The sequence below is a fragment of the Lutzomyia longipalpis genome, chromosome 3, assembly GCF_024334085.1.
Source record: "Lutzomyia longipalpis isolate SR_M1_2022 chromosome 3, ASM2433408v1".
In the NCBI taxonomy this organism is placed as follows: Eukaryota; Metazoa; Arthropoda; class Insecta; order Diptera; family Psychodidae; genus Lutzomyia; species Lutzomyia longipalpis.
This window is the reverse complement of record NC_074709.1, coordinates 23759997-23777464: the sequence shown is the minus strand read 5'-3', so window position 1 is coordinate 23777464 and position 17468 is coordinate 23759997. Positions and strand designations below refer to the sequence as shown.

At 35.7% G+C, this 17468-nt stretch overlaps 1 protein-coding gene across 10 annotated transcripts in view; it reads left to right on the top strand.

The window, feature by feature from the left end:
- LOC129792948 (CUGBP Elav-like family member 4) overlaps positions 1 to 17468 on the top strand; it is a 538090-nt gene that overhangs the window by 89229 nt on the left and 431393 nt on the right. The window lies entirely within an intron of this gene.

The window sequence follows — 17468 nt, the reverse complement described above, 5'->3', positions numbered from 1 at the left end:
AGGAAAACCTTGTATTTGAAGAAACAATTGGAATACGCTTAATCTTGTAGAGAAGCGGAGAAAAAGTGAAATTTATAAAGAAATTTTGCATATACGACCTTGATCAGCTAGAGGAAAATTCGTCAAAGATTTGCTCAAAAATGCAAAGAATGACGTCACCAATATGTTTTTTGTCTTTTTATGCATCAAATAATAGAGATTCTTTGTCAAAAAGCATCGTCAAAGCATTAGTAAGAACGTTTTTCTCAATAAAAATATTAAAAAAAAATACATTTGTGACGTCATTTTCTGCATTTTTGGGAAATCTTTGGTGAATTTTTCCAGCTGATCCTGGTGGAAAAAAGTTTTTTTTTTCTATTTTTGTAGTGCTTTTTCTTCTTTAATTTTCATTACAACATAACGCATATTCTTATTATATTCCTTAAATCAGTTCATGGGGGACTTTTCATATTAAAACGGGTATACTCCTTTTCAATGGCTGAACTATTATATTAATTTTATTTTTTCTCTTGCATTGAAAAGACATTTTTTGAAGCTTTCTCTAAGCTTTTGCCTGATCCTTAATCAACATAAAGAAAATAAAGCAAATAAAAACTCTTTATGATCATGAATTAGAAAGTTTTCAATCAATCCTAGGATATTAACAGTAAAATCTTTCTTTGAATATAAAGTTCAATTTTCTCTATCAAATTGAAATCTCATACATTTTATCTGTGTCTGTAACACGATAATAAAAAGCATCATACATCCACATATTTTGCTGCAATATGGAAATGCCCAGCTGGCAGGGAGAATGATGAGAGATGTGGTTTCAATCTGCAAAATTATAATTTTCAGCGTTATGAATGTTTGTATGATCAGCCATGTTTGTCCCTCGTCGGTCATTTTATGTGTGTATACATAACAATAAATAGATGTGGGACCCCATGGAAAATACACACATCACACATACAGGCCCCCCAATAAAAGTGTGATGCATGAAAAGCCCCAGAGTAATTGGGTTTTGGCTTAATTGAAATGTTAGTGAATGGGTGCGAGTGGACGGTGTGGATGGGTTGTTAGTAGCACAGAGAAAAAAAAAATCAACACGAAAAGCTTCTGCACAGTTGCGGATTTGATGGTGAAATTTATGTAATACATTTTCGTGCAAATGTCTTTGCGCGATCAATGTACAAGGACAGTTGATTTAGTGTTGGCAATTAAGTCATGTTGCCTTTTAATCTTTGGGTGCAATAACATGAAAAGTAGTGTTGGTGCTTTGAATTTTATTTTAAAAGCTCCCAAAGGATATTATTCTATGTTGCAAAAAATGTTTTTTCGAGCTTTACGACAAAATACTTAATGTAAAAAATAATGTTTAATTTATAACAGAAAAATTATATATATTGACCATTTGATACAATATTGTTCGAGACAGCAACGACTACGATTGCTTACTAATGAGCTTTTGACACAGAAAAGGCGTCTCTCTTTGAGGCACTAAATCATTTTGTTGGTGAAAAATTAATAAAAACACCCCTCTGTTAGTCTCTGACCTTATTTGCCAACACCTCTTGCACTCCCCTCCCTCCCCCTATATCCTTTCACCTCTTTAACCTTTTTCACCTCCCTTCTACGCGGACGAACTACATGGGGGTTTTGATTTATGAATGAATAAAGTGCAACACGCGGAAAGCTTTCATGTTGCGCGCGCCTCTTTATTTTCTTCCTAACTAGGGTGATCGCACCCTTTGGTTGGAACATTAGCAAAAAAAAATGAGGCATACCCCCCCCTCTCCCATCAAATATTTATCTTCATTCCGTGCTGGGGTTAATTAAATTTAAATAGTTGAATAATCGAATAACACGAAAATGTACGGCGCGTGCAGTTAACAAGGCGAAAGCTCGTGCATCGGCGGCTAAAGAAGTATACGGATGGTCTCATCCCCCTTTAGTATAGTGGGTACTCATATTGCAATATATATTTTATAAAATACTCACCACCCGGCCCCCCAATTTGCCATAAGAGAAACTTTTATACATTAGATAAATTTATCATAAGTGCGCATACACTCTTTTCAGTGGGTGTATTATTGGGCGCATGGTGTAATGGGAAATCGTGCTTGAAATTATAAAGTTTTACACGAGTTCTTTTCACACGAGAGGCGAAGCATTTTGGGATTTCACAATAAATCATTGTCACATCAATTGGGACACTCACACCCCGCCTTCTTCCTGTCATTTTGTACGCTTTTGGGTGCTAAACTTTTGCTATATTTGACGGCAATGTGCGAGGAGGGTTCTCTCTGTGTACGGGAGACGAGTGATGGGCGTCTCTGAAATTCTCCTGAGAGGGAGGAACGGTGGAAGAAGGGGTTGAGGAAAAATATTGCGTCTGGTTTTCCCCGTAATTCATGCTATAGATGTCATTCTTCGTTACTTGTCTTACTTTTTCACTTTCTTTCGGAAAATATAAAGACAAAAGGAAAATAACGTTCTGTTGAAAGTCATTCTAATGAAATATATATAATCAAAAGTTCCAGAAGCTTAAGCTCGAATTTCCTAATAGGCTATCTGTTTAATAAAACATATTTTCACAACAAAATGTTTGTCTTGTTTAATTCAAAAGTTCCCATTAGGGTTTTTCTATTACATGCATTTGACGGTTACTTTTGCCATGCACTTCCCCAATTCTTGGATACTTTTTTTCTTCTTCTCAGCTCTGTTGACTCCCTGGAGCTTTTTGCTCATATTTGCTGGCTGAGGAAAATTTCCTCATGATTATTCAAATGCTTCTGTGCGAGGATTTTTTTTCTCTGAGCCTCACTCCAGTGCCAGGATGTTTATATCCTGTAAGTGGATGCTTGCGGGAAACTGAGAGGCAAAAATGGCATAGGAAAGGGAGCTTCTGAGGCAGAAGGAACCCTCCGGGTGGAGCAGAAATATTGCACAATTTCCAAAAGATTGCTTTCCGCACTCTAGAGTTGCATATTTACATCGCTCTATGCTCAAACCCTCGCCGCACTCTGTGAAAAGCTCCGCATGGGACTTTTGTGGAGAAGGCCAAACTTTTGGGATTGGATGGGTAGTTCTGCGCCTGCAAATGGAGGGAGGGGGTTTGACTATGTTTTTTGATGCGATAATGTCTATCTCGTATGGGACGGGAACATGGGGTATATGCCGTGGCTCGCTTTTTTTTTACCCCGCGCAGCACACCGGAAGCAGAGGAAACCCATAAATGGACGCTTTCTCTCTCCAGAGCGAGAAACACATACCCAACCCCCGCCACGCTACTCACCCCCCATCCCACGAGGCTTTCACTCTCGACAATGGGGCGCAGAAATTTTTGTGAGTGTGTATTTGTGGACCCAGAAGCGCAACAGCGGACCGTAGAGGCAGTTTTCCCTCCTCATGCCGTCATTACGATATTGCATGAAAATTGCCACTAACATTTATCTCGCACTCCCGGCTACCCCAAAGCAAGGGGGATTCGATGGGACGATTTCGTTCAACATCATTTTCAGCGGGTTGCCGACGAGCTGAAGATTTATAAATGTTGAGCACATCAATTACAGTGTTTTGGTAGGAAAAATTGCAAACTCTTTTTTATGGCATCCCCTTTGGCTGGAATCCACCATTCCTTCTCATAAAACCAGAATTATTCATCCGTTGTGTACATGTGAAGCTCTCTCGGAAAATTTTCTAATTTTTTTGTTACCCCTTAAATGTGCATTGCGGCTGTAAAAAGGGGCAAATGGGTACATTTTCAAAGGCCTCCACTGGACAGAGGTGTAGTCAGGAACTTGTTCAAAGGAGTGATTTTTATTGGAGTTAAATTGTCAACTTTTGACAATTTTTTTTTGTACAAATTTAACGATCTGACTTTTGTTTCTTTACATTTGTTTAGTTAATGTCAATATTTGACGGTTGTTTTATGTGACATTTATTTTTACCGTAACGTTTGACATTTATTTTCTAACGTTTGACGTTACTTCAAATGTGTAAAGTTTATTTTAACATTTTACATTTCCTTTCTAACGTTTGACGCTTATACTAACGTTTGGCTTTTCTTCTAAAGTTTGACGTTTATTGTCGCTTTGACATTAATTCAAATTTTTGACACTTTTAACGTTTATATTAACGAAAGAAATATTTTTTAGTTTTTTAGTTTGATAGGGGAGAGCGGGGCTAATAAAGTCACTTAAGGGTTTAGAAAAAGCCTAAATTATCATATTTCCTAGCTAGATAGAACAAAATGATCTGAGAAAGAGTTGTAGGGCAGTAAATTTCCTAAAGAAATGAGCTATACATGTCGCTTTATCTATTTGGGAAATATGATATTTTGAGCTTTTTCTAAACCCTTAAGTGACTTTTTTAACCCCGGTCTCCCCTACTATTTTTCTCAGTTTCTTTTCGAAATTCTCTGTATCTGTGATAAATTGACTTAAGACTCTCATGAATCTGTAAAGAAATCAAATAATGATAACTATTTCAAGAATATAATTGGGAAATTCGGAAAAGAGGGTATAAACTAAAAAAATGTTTGCACCCTCTCCTAACCGATAGAAGAAACCAAAAAAGAGGAAAAAAGTGAAAAAAGCTCAAGTTGGCAAAGTTTCAACATGAGAAAATTTCATTTAATTAATCATAAACAACTTTTCCTTCTTTTTTTCCCCAATAGACTCCCACTCTCTCTCGGGTTTTCGTTACACCCGCAATTGAGATTCATCCTTGTAGTTCCTTGGCAGGAGCTTTTTGGGGCCAAGAGAGCGAAAAAGTTGCGAAGGAGAAAGCTCGCAAAAATAACAACGTGATTTTATCGTGATTGATGAGTTGCAAAGTGGTTTGTCATCAGTTTTATGCGGGCTGAGTGAATGGGAATGGGATGGGGAGTGAGAGTTGTGGATTATGGTAGAATGATGGACTTGGAGACTACATGTAGAAAAATCTCTGAATTTTATTTGACCAACAAAGAAGCGGAGAATGTTGAAATGCTTTCTCAATGAAAATTGAACTCATTTTCATTTTGAAGTAATTTTCATTGCAAATAACGTTGTGGAAAATAGCCTAAAATGCACAATATTGAAGGATGCAAATGAATGAAAATCAATACACAGCAAGTGGCTTAACCCCCATTTAATAACACCATGAATTGCAATTAAAAATGCATATGGTGCTATTACCGCACCATGTGACCCTTAAAACCATTAAATGATTCCCTTTAAATATGCATACGGAGATGAGAAACTTCCGTATACGCTGCACAATGGGCCCCGCACATTTCCTTTCGACCAGAAACTTTTGCCCATACTTTTGCCACCACCCGTTCCACCTTAAAGGTCAACTGCCGCACCACTACGAGTCGCCCATTTAAAGTAAACCACCCCCCGCATACTGTTTTCACACCTCTTTCGTGTTCGCTGTCCGTGGAGGTATTGCGTGAATAAAAGTCCACCAACCTGGCCACAAATTCACAGTGTCACAGTCCACCCACACCCCCACTTTATGACTAACCGAGCTCCCTTTTGCTTAAATTAGATGGTTGCACCTCTGAACAAACCTTTGGTAAAAGTAGAAACGTCGTCGCATGTAATTTCCTAAATATACCAGCAATAAAATCACTCACAACTGCCTAAGAAAGGTTCCCGTCAATTTGTGCGCTTTTATTGGTTTCTTGGAAATGAACCATAAAAGAAAAGTTCTTAAATGAAATATAATTTGATCCGAATTACCTTTACACTCAAGCAACATTAATGGTTTTACCTTTAAGTCATTTCTTGTTTTTCTCTCTGCAAAAGGGTATCGATAACTTTTAGGAGAGGCATTGTGGTGGGAATATAACTGAAAATTGCAGAATACAGTATGAAAGCGCAACATAAAGCTTTATGGAGCTTTATAAATTATCAAACTGAAAAAAAAATGAAAATATTAAATCTGAAATTAAATTTTCTTTCTGAAATTTATTTATTTATTTTATTAAAATGTCAAAATACTCTTTGATATACTTGAAGACCTAAGGGAGGAAGAAGACAAAGAAGACGAAATGTCATACTAATTGAAATAAAGAAAATCTCGCGTTTTATTTTCTTCAAACTACTATTTGAATCAAAGGGTGTTTAACTGAATGAAATTATTCGAAAGTCAAAAAAAGTAAAAAAAAAATCAAAATACTTGTTTTCAGTCCTGAAATGGCTCAGATTGAGGAATAAGGATCTAAAACATTTTTAATTGAAGCCTTAAAGTGACTAAATTCAAGCCGAAAAAAATTTCTTAATTACTTTAGTCCTAATATGGCACAGATTGAAAAACAAAAGTCTAAAAAAAAATATTTTCAAGCCTAAAAAACATTAAATTCAAGTCGAAAAGTAGTAAATTTAAGTCTAAAATATATTTAATTCAACTCTAAATACTAGCCGAAAAGCTTTTAATACTAAAAATTAGTTCTAATTAGGTCTTATTAAAAATTTTAGTCTTTAGGCTAAAAGTATTAAATTCAAGCCGAAAAGTAGTAAATTCTAGCCTAAAAAATATTTAATTCAAACCGAAAATGTTTCTTTTCTTTTTTTTTTTAATTTTAGTCCTAAAAAGGCACTAATAGCAAAAGCCTAAAAAAACATTTAATTCAAGCTCTAAAAGGACCAAATTCAAATCTTAAAAGGACAAAAATTCAAGCTTAAAGAGCATTAAATTTAAACCTAAAAGTACCTAAATACGTTTTTCGATTTCTAGAAAAGGCTGTTTATGTGAATTAAAATATTCAGATATTCGAAAACATTCGAATTATTCCCCAAAAGAAAAACCAAAATATTCGACTGAAAAACAACCCTGGATTTTAATTGTTACCTTGTATTTTAGTTGTTGATTACACTTCCATTCAGTTTATATTCACATGTGGTAAATAATTATTATTTAAACTACCTGATCCTGCCGACAAAGATACTCCTCGGCCGTCCTTTATAGTTCACATCCATCGCAGAGTGAATGACAGCAAATTGGCTGCGCATGAGATTAAATTATCGTTGTGAATAAATAAGTAGTGTAATCACGACATGGGCAAATTGAAAATTAGACAAAATTGGAGTGAATGTGACAAAGTGTATTCTGTGTGATGTCCTCTTAAAATATGGAATGAAGTGCGCGGGAATAGGGAGCTTTTGGAGGGTGTGTAGTGCAACATAATAAAATAGTCAGAATGGGATTTGGCATTATATTGCAAAAGCCAAAAACTTTACCCCCTCAGCCAGTAACAACGCCACGAAATTATTTCGCCAACACGATGATGCAAGAGGAGAGGAAATATGATGATCCCAGTTAATCCTGATGCTTTCAGAGCGTTTGGCAGCTGAATTTTCAATTAAATTAAATGTCAATATGTGTTTGCACTTATCTGAAATTCTACCGAATCCCCTTTTCCTGGTGCCCCACCCACTCACCAGTCTCTATTGTACGGCTTTGCCATCATGATTTGTCGTTGCTGCCTTTTCTGAGCTTTAGCCTTTGCTCACATTTTGCCCTTCACCAAAAAAGCTCACAGCAGCATGTAACTATATGTAAAAGGGAATCCTATTTGAACCTCAATTCAGTTGAGTTTCAATTTGTTTCCACTTCTTTTTTTACTCAACACTTCTAATTCTACATACATAGGTAAGGTACACTGAGCTTACAAAGCTCAGCAAGTTTCGAGTTTAAATTGAGAAGACGAATTTTCAAACGTTTTAAAGCTTAAAATAAGAAATAATTTACTCTCGACTTCTTCACTAATAAATTGCATAAAGTTCTATAAAGGATCAACAAATGCCTAAAACATTAAAATTTTGATTTTTTTAAAATATTTATTTCCCTTCACAACTAACATTAACCATCTTCAAAAATTTTCTTTTAGAAAAGTTTTTCTTTCCTAAAAAGAAAACTCTCTTTTGCAGCACCTTTTAGCACCTTTGCTGAAAATATTGCGGTGCAAAAGTTTGAGGAGATTTCTTTTGTGATTTTTGATTATGGTGCAAACCCATGTTCTTATATTCTTGCAAGATATCCTTTTTACGTCTCATTTTGCAGTAGCAAACAGAATAATCCTCTTAAGTGGGATGAATAGCAACGTTTATTTCAATATTTTTGGCACAAATACCCAACGCTCTGGTGAGCTTAATTGCATTCCTCGGAAAGCGGAAGTACATATATACCGACTCAGCTTACGTCGTGGGGTGAGCTTTTTATCGCACAATTGTTTAACTGCTCGCTCTTTTTTGGCCCCCATACCCGCTATCTCCCATCTAATCCTGCTGTAATTATAGAGGTTAATTTCATCTTTTCAGTACTTCCACAGTCCTTATGATAAATGTGATTATTTTTGGCATATACAGAAATCCACGAAATAAAGCGCATTTTACAGCCCCATAGCACCGCATTTTAGCCATGAAGTTTTCTCCCGCCAAAGGCCCTCTTGTGGAAAGCCCCCAAGAATGGCTTTATGTCTCCATCAACTCTCTTTCCCAGGAAGTGCTTATACGTAGGGCAATGGTGTGGTATTCTACGTACCGGAAGAATTCTCATTCACAAGAGGTGATTCCTCCAGTAATTTCACAGACAGGGGGTTTCCTGCTTACATGGAAGCTTTCACAATGAGAGCTTCTGAATGCAAAATAAAACATAATTTTCATAGATTTTGTTTTTCTTTTATCAATCAAAAGATGTTTGAATTTTTTTTTTAATCTTTATTGGAGTATTTAAATGAAACCGTTGAGGAAAGCTTGAATATTCAAGCAAAAAAGCTGCATGGAATTTTCCTCTAGTCTGCTTTCTCATCCCTTGCTGTCCTAGAAGAATAGGCCTCAATTGTGGGGAGATTACAGGGGCTGGCAAAAAGTGTAGTGAATACGGAAAAATACGAAAAAAAATATTTCGAATGAATGATATGCGAGGGTGGTTTTGGGGGGCGCGAGGAGGGTTATTGTGTCTGGGTAGTTGCGAAAAAAAATCACCGGCTATGCATTTCCAGGAGAAGTAACTTTTTTCCCCGGCGGACCACCTCCTCGACAATACGAGGGGGGCTTTGCTGCGGAGTTTGAAACGTTCCTCAAATTGACGCTGAATTTATGGTCGTTGGCAAAAGACCGCGTGGATTGCAATAAAAAGTTCTCAAGTAGTTGATTCATCATTTGTCGACGTCGCTGCCGTCGACATTGTTGTGTTGCACTTGGACAGGGTGGAATGGGGTGTATAGTGGGGTGTCGCCTACGAGCCACATCGAGCTTCAACCTTGCAATTTTTCATGGTTTTCTCGCGCACCCTTCTTGCACGGAGTTGGTCGTAAAATACTGCCACTTTCTCTATGGGCGATATCATGAAAAATTCTACCGCTGAGATTTCACTTTTGATCACTTTCATGGGACTTTTATGGATAATCACGGGGAAAACTCACCCCCCGCCCCCATTACTGAAACTCTTTTGTAGTTTGTGCTTTCCTCGAAAAGCTTCAATGCAATTTTGTGGGTGTGAGACGGAGAATAGGAGAAGTTTTGAGACATTTTCTCAACAATGTTAATTTCCAACTGACTTTTAATTTCTCACAAAGTTTGATTCTGAATTACCTAACTCACAAATAAATATATTTCTTTGGTTCTTTGTGTTGTTTGTTGTATTTTTATTATTCTTACAAGTTGGTAACATTTTGTATATATTTTTTACATGATCGTTAAAAGAAACTTTCAGGAATAATAATTCTTCACGCCAGAAAGATTCTGAATTATTTAAGATTTTTTTTTTCAAATTCTTCTTTGCTACTAAATAATTCGAAAACTCAGGCTTTTCTTTATTCACCGAGGATGATTCCTTTGATTTAACCCTTTCGCGTTTATTGGGGCAAGTGCTGAACTAAGCGTGAAACATTTTATCTTCAAGAATTTTAGTTAACTTTAAGTAAACGTTAAATTTACGAAGAAGAGGCCAAAGAAGACGTTTTTGTCCTTTGAAAGCATCAATTGAATAAATATAATGCGATAAACAGTCCGCATGTTTCAATGTTTCTATGTTTTATGCGGACGTGAAAGGGTTAAAAACAAAATATTTCGATAGAACGTTCGAATATTTAGGGTCTCAAAAGCAAATTCATTTGACAACAGCATTGGGAGCTTTTTAGAGCTTTTTCCCGGCATGTTTATAACACAATTAAAATTGTGGCATTTAACAGCAGGAATAATGCGACCATCTCAGCAAATTTGTGTACTGAATGTACAAATGAATGCCCGTGCAATATCATCATTAAGTACTTCTACTAAATATTTTAATAACTGCATTCGCTATTCACATGCAAATTTACCCCCCGCGTCCTTTGTGTGCCAAGTGGTCGAGCTTTTTCGGATGTTCCCATTGGGGGAGAGAGAGGTGGAATGTTGTTCACAGTGGGATTCACTAAAATCACACTTAATCTGCGAGCAAAATGAAAAAGCCTCATAAAAGTTCTTGAAAGTTACACAAATGCGAATAGTTTGTTGTTTGTACTGTACAGCAGAGTGTTTCTAAATTGTACCCGCGCACACAGCTTTCATGCTTCATTTGGCGGGCTTTTTTCCGTGTGCATGTGTGCGATGACAGACTCCCACATAGCGTGGTTTGGGCGAGGTTTTCTTTGAGCTAAGCTCAAAACTTATTCATTTCTCAAGACTCGACATATTTCGAGTTGACTTTTGCATTGTTGTGGTTCGGAGGAATATTCACCAAAACGCAAAATGTGTTTGGATGGGGATTTTCGTGGAAGTTGCTCTTTGTTCTGTGGTTTCCCTTATGCCAGAATAAGAACTTCATAAGGGTGAAGAATATGGATTTGTCTTGGGGTTCAGCAGCACAAATGCATTTTGAGTCTTTTTTTTTTGGTGAGCTTTGGAAGCTTAATGACAATAAGCGTAATGAACTATTTTACAAAAAAAAGGATCCTATTTGAAGGAGTTTATTCATTTTTAGGGACTCCGTAATTTGTATATAAAGATATTCTAATAACATAATAATATGAATAAAATCAAATGACCATTCGGTTGGAAAACACTGAAAAAGATTAGTCTTCAATCATCATTAAACACGTCCCTAATGTTATATTTTTGTACATGAAGCATATGCTTCATTAAAGTATCCTAACTAAAAGCTAAAAGCAATTATAATGTTTAATTTTCCATTAAAGCTTTTAACCTAATTATTAAAACTTCTAAATACAGAATTATTATACCTACCTAATTAAAGCTGATGCATTTTCCACAATTAAAGCATTTCATGTTAAATAGATATAAAATATCGATGAAAATTGATGTTTAACTTGGAATAAATTGCAAATCTTACGTGTTAGTAATAATTATCTCCCCATATAGTCTACATAGCTCAGTATAGCCAGCATAGCTCTACTTTCTGCAGTTAGTCACTGTAATTATGGTGTGTGTGTGTATTTGCAGAGTTATTGTTGAAAGTTTCACTATCAATTTCCCCCCATGATACGCATTAGAAGCAATTTTGAGTAGTAAAAGGGCATTAAAAGGTCACCCCTTTTGCCACATTTAGGTATGTGCTGGGAGGGGTGGGGGGGGGGAGACAACTCTATGTATGGATAAAACATCGTAATGCGAGAGGAAGTTCCAGGTTGCGTGACACTACGCGTGTTCCTGACGTGCGTAACTTTAATTGTGGCACGAAGTGTAAATTTCGCAACAGCCTCGTAAAATAAAATGGCACTTAAGCAAATTGAGACCAATGCGCGATGGTTATTTCACCATCTCACACCCCCCTCCATGTAAGTAAATACATATACAGGGAAGTTTGCCAATCTTTGAGAGCTTTCTCTTGTTCCCACACACACCGGCCTTTGGGTAAAAGCTCTCACAACACGAGCTTTTTAATTACCTTTTACGTGGTGCTCGGTGGTTTTTTATCCAGCTGTCCGAGAGGTGCTAGAGTCAAAAATGCACCAAAAGGACAAAATATAAATTAAATTTGTAGGCGTACCGGGGGGCGGTGGGTGGAAAAAAAGACTTTCCATGCGACTGGGTCAAGTATTAATTTGCGATATGAAATGCAATTAAATTTTATATGTACATTCGCACCCAGGCATTTAATTGCAAAAACTCTTTTATATATTCACCCACTCATTGTTTTAATAACCAATTCAGCCCTCGTGTTAACCCTTCACTGAGCGCATATTTATTGCTTGCTGCATATGAAATGATTTTGTGTATATTTGCGCTCCCCCCGATGGCGGAATTTTCCACGGGGAGATCGATAAGTGGGCTCTCTCCGGCAGAAAATGCACAGAATTGGGCCAAGTTAGGGTGGCGGTGGGGGTGTATAGAATGTATTTGAGGTGAGATGAAAAGTGATGGTTTCATCAAAGCTGAACAGTCATGCGGGGAAATGTGAGAAATTTTCAATTTTCTCCCACCCAAAAAGGGACCCTCACACCCCATCTGCCTCACGCTCTCTGGATAATCTTGGGAATCATTCATGCGAAATAGGTGCTGTGTCAGGTGAAAGAGCGCAGGAAATTATGATGGTGGAATTTTTTTCCCATGCTGGAGTATCTTGTAATTTTTTTTTCTGGAAAAAATTGGGCTTTGTTGTTTCTTGCCAAAAATACACATATCTGCAAAAAATGATGTAATTTCGTTTAGAAAATAAGCAAATCTTCAATGGGGCATGAGTGTTGAATAAGTGGATGTATTTGCTGACAAAATAATCGATTATGCTTACAGAATAAATAAATTTGCTGATAGAATACAAGATTCTTCTAGCAGAATAGAAAAATATTATTTAGTAAAAGAATAAACGAAAATTTGCGGACAAATTATATGAGTTTGCTGACAGAATAAAAAAAATTGCTGACAGAATTCAAGATTTTGTAGTAAGAATAGATTAGAATTCATAGAATATTCATTCCTTCATCAAATAAATAAATTGCTAACAGAATAAATGGTACTGCTGACAAAAGAATAGGTATACTGCTTACAGAATAAAATAATTTCTTTACAGAATCAAATAAGTTGCTGATAAAATGAAGCTATTTGCTGACAGAATATTAAAAGTTTGCTTACAGAACAATTTTTTTTTGCAAAATAAAAGATTATGTAGACAGACAGAATATTTAAAACTGAACTATTCGTTAATAAAATAAAATAAATGATTCTGCTGACGTAAGAGTAACAATGCTGCTTACAGAATTACAAGAATTTGTTGGCAAAATATCAGGAAAGCTTTAGTTTGAAATGACTAAACTTTATTCTTTAATAATGAGAATAATCCTTGAAATCCTTCAACTCGGCTACAATACTAAACTTTTCCTGGGTCAAGATGCATGAAATTCAGTCATTTTAGTGATGAAAATTAGTTTAAAAGAGTCATAATGGTCGAGCTTTTTGAAGCTTTTTGACCCACGAGTTGTTCTCTAATTCCATGTAAAAGAGGTTATATGTATGAAAAGTTAATTGTATATAATAGCAAACATTTGATGGTGTTTAGTGTGCTCTCTGGGGTGGCTTTTCAAATTTTAAATCGCTACAAATGTGGAGAATTCCTCTGATATTTCACGAAAACTTTCACCGCCAGTTTCACCAACTTTGACAATGGCGAATGTGTCTGAATTTGTGGCATCAGCCCCCTCCGCAAAAGAAACTTCACACATGGAAATTGTTTGCAATTATTTGATGGGATTTTGTTCTCACACAGTTCCCTCAATCGGTGAAAAATGGGGTAATTCTCTAGTGTGTGGTGTGTGGAATCCATGAGAAAAAGTGGTGTGGTGGAAGATATTCCGGTCAATTGATTTTCAATCGCTATTCCACGTTCGGGGCTACACACACCGGCATATACATAGGCGTCTCTTGAAGTGAGGAAAGAGTAAATCATGGAGGATAATTGCAATTTGTACCCAGAGATACGTTTTGATTCATAACATGCAACAGATTGGGTGTATATTTTCGAGGCGTCTATACGGAGACGTATGTGATTTCCTTGTACGTGCTCGGAAAATTCTTCCCAATTTCTCCAATACTTTGTGAGCTATTTCTTTTTTGTCTTCAACCCCTGGCTCGTTCAAAAATCCAACATATCACACTAATTGAGCGTGATACGAACATTCTATCGATACATCACACACCATTTCGTTCTTATCCTGTCTATTCTTCATGACAATTTTTTTATGCGATTAATGTATTAGATTCATGTTGTTTTTTTGAACATAATAATTTTCTCACTAGATGTTTCTGCTTAATTTTTATTTCTTTTTAGTTCTTTGATACTCAATTTTTTTTTAAATAATTATGGAAAAGTTAAATAATTCGTAAAAAAAAAACGTGAAAGAAAACATAAAAAAAATCCTTCCGTTTTATCAAACAATTTTAGCAGAAAACGTATCCTGAGGTAAACGTCTCTTACGTGACTGCAAGTTTAATTTCACTTTACTTTATTTCGTCACGTAAAAAAGAATAGAAAATTTCCTTGTTTACGTTTACTTTGTCTTGTGCTTCAGCATATAATGTGCTTTTTTCTATTTTATTGTGAATAAAGTAATTTTATTTCTAAAGGAATTGTAAATATTTAGGAATATTCGAAATATCCAATATAAATTGAAAGGAGTTGATTCATGCTCAGACCATATGGGTCGTACCTTATTCGAAAAAAACTTCAGGACACGTTTACTCATGTAGAGGATCAAATATATTTTTTTACTCATATTGGCTAGGAAAAGGCAAGAAAGATTTGTCTGGAAATGCAAACAATGACGTCATTATTGTACTTTTTGACTCATTAAATGCAAGAAGTCAAGGAGGTGTCATACTGCCTTGAGGGATACGAAGGGCCTTAGCGGCTCAGTGATCCCCAGCATTACTTGGAGGAAATCTACAAATCTACAAAAATGCAAGAAACTTTAGCTCTATTGTTTTGTCGGGTAATTTTTATAGGAATACATTTTTGAAACATCATTCAATTTACTTTTCTTTTTATTTTTATTAAACTTGACAAAAAAAGAATAAAAAGTAACTAAATTATATTTTTTTTAGTGTGTAACATCCCTGTAAACAAATTTTGCACAAATATCGTTCAATCATTGAGCTTAATATTGAAACAATTTAGGTCGACATAAATGGACAATTATTGATCAATTTGATTGATAAACAACGTTGATAGAACAATTGATAGCAATCAGTGTTGCGCATTAAATCCATGATTGAGAAGAAATTAGGTAAAAATTGATCAAAAGTTGAACAATTATTGATCCAATATTGACCAATATTTGCTAAAGTAAAAGAAAGTAAATTTTAGGCAGCTGAGAGCATTTTATTTCACTTCGCATACTTACTTAATTTATGCTCAATTATCTTTTGATCAATCCTTAATCAAACTAATTGACTCAATCATCATGGAATATTTGTTGGCTCAATCAATTGTTTACTAGGATACTTTGAAGCAATCCTGAAGTCTTTTTTATATTTTTTATTCAATCTCATCGAAATCTCTTAATTCTTCATATAAATATTATTAAAAATCCACGTTTTGTGCCAATTGGTCTCGTTAAAGATTATTTGATGTTCCACATTTACTTACATTTCCATAGAAGTCATAAAAGTAGGTATCTTCGTTGCATTCCGTTTAGATTTAAATGCGTTTCCGGTATAAGGGTTTTCCAACAAAACACCCCTTGTTTTTTTTTTTATCATCCCTTATCGCAAAGCCATAAAATAACAAATTAACTAAATTGCCACTGCAACTTTCTAAATGATTTTCAAGAACCAATTGGCAATATATCTCCGATAAGAATCACTTAATTAATTCCCAAACTCAACCCGTAATCCGCCCCCCATAGTCTTGGTGGTGATTTTGGAAGTTGAAAAACAACGCCAGTCGGATGATGGAGCGGCGCAAACACATTCCGGGTTAGCTCTGTGTGCAATTGAGATGCAAAAAGTTTGGGAGAGGAACTTTGGGTGCAAAGTTGCCGAAAGAGCTATGTCCTATGGCTTAGGCCATCATGTGAGTGTTCAGCACAAGATAAAGGCAATCGAAGGTGGATGAGGGTGGTTAAATGCGAGTTATAGGTGCTGCAAATACCTCCCCTGAAATTTCCAATTCCGCTCATCACCTTTTTTTCTTCCACACACACTCTCTCATACTCCCTAAAATCTTTATTCCATCTCAAGAGGTCCCACCATGGTGGGGGCGGGGGTTTGACAAGGAAGTTGGGTGCTGTATATTCGCAGTGTATATGGAGTTAGGATACCCTCTAATTGTGAATTATGGGGCAACGTAAAGTATAAAATCCTCTCTGGTATTACGTATATACGGTGTAGCTTCTTCTGAAAACATCCTTTCGGTGTATTTTGGGGTTCTTGCGAGTACAGCCCGAGGGGGGTGCATTGCCACGTGGTACCAAAGATGGGAGTTTATATGCATACAGCAAAGTTTAGCTTCTTGAGCATCATATAGGGGCATTTCCTCATTTCATTTTGGCCATGTCGCATAAAAGCTTTGCTGACGGTGTCTAGCCGCATATTTCATTGGCAAAAAGCCTCCAAAAGGGGATGTTTTGTTGTGGATTCTTTTAGTTGTTTTGAAAGAAAAGGAAAAGTACTTTTTGTTTTGTTTAATTGTTTTTACATAAATTCTATTCTTTGTTGAATATTTCTTTTGAATAAAGTTTAGTGAAAAAACGAGATTTTCATTTGGAGATTTCTAAATGATTTTATTAGCCCTAGTCTCCCCTATTGAATAAAATAAATAGTTTCTTTTATTTAGAATCTTATCTATTAAAAGCACAAGTTTTATATATAATACATACATACATACATATGTAGGTAGCAAAGATTTCAGTCATTCCTTGATAGGGCTATTATCTTTAATATCCACAAAGTGAGGCATTTTGCGAAGTTCATGCACTTGATTGCATCGTCGTTTTTTTTGAATATTCTCCTGGATTTTATACCAAACCGGTGGCGCTGAGTGTTGCTCGTGAGAGGCAGAGGGAGGAGAGATTGCTTGGAAGCGACACTGAGCGTCGACGGCAGGTGAATAGGGCAAATTAACATTTTAATTGAATTTACTTCCTCGTTTCAAATTAACTTTTTCTCCACACTTCCTTTTTTTACAACGACTCTCGCAACACACACCGACTTAATAGCTTAAATTCATTATTCCCACTTTTCATTGCAATCACTTTAAAATCACAATTACAGAAACCACAAAAACTTACTTTTTTTTTATTTAAAAACATTAATCTCGAAACGTGATTAACATTTCATCTTTTCCACACAGGCGTATAGAAGAAAATGATCTTCTCTCAAAACGGATAATTAATTTTAAAAGTTTCCTTGAATTTTTTAAATGGATTATGTGGTTTGGAATATTTATTGTTGATGCGAATTTTGTTAAATGATCTATGAAAATCAAAAGAAAATTCGAAATAATTTTAATTTTAATTGATTCTGTTATTTTAGTAGAATTTAGATTTAATTAATGATTTCATT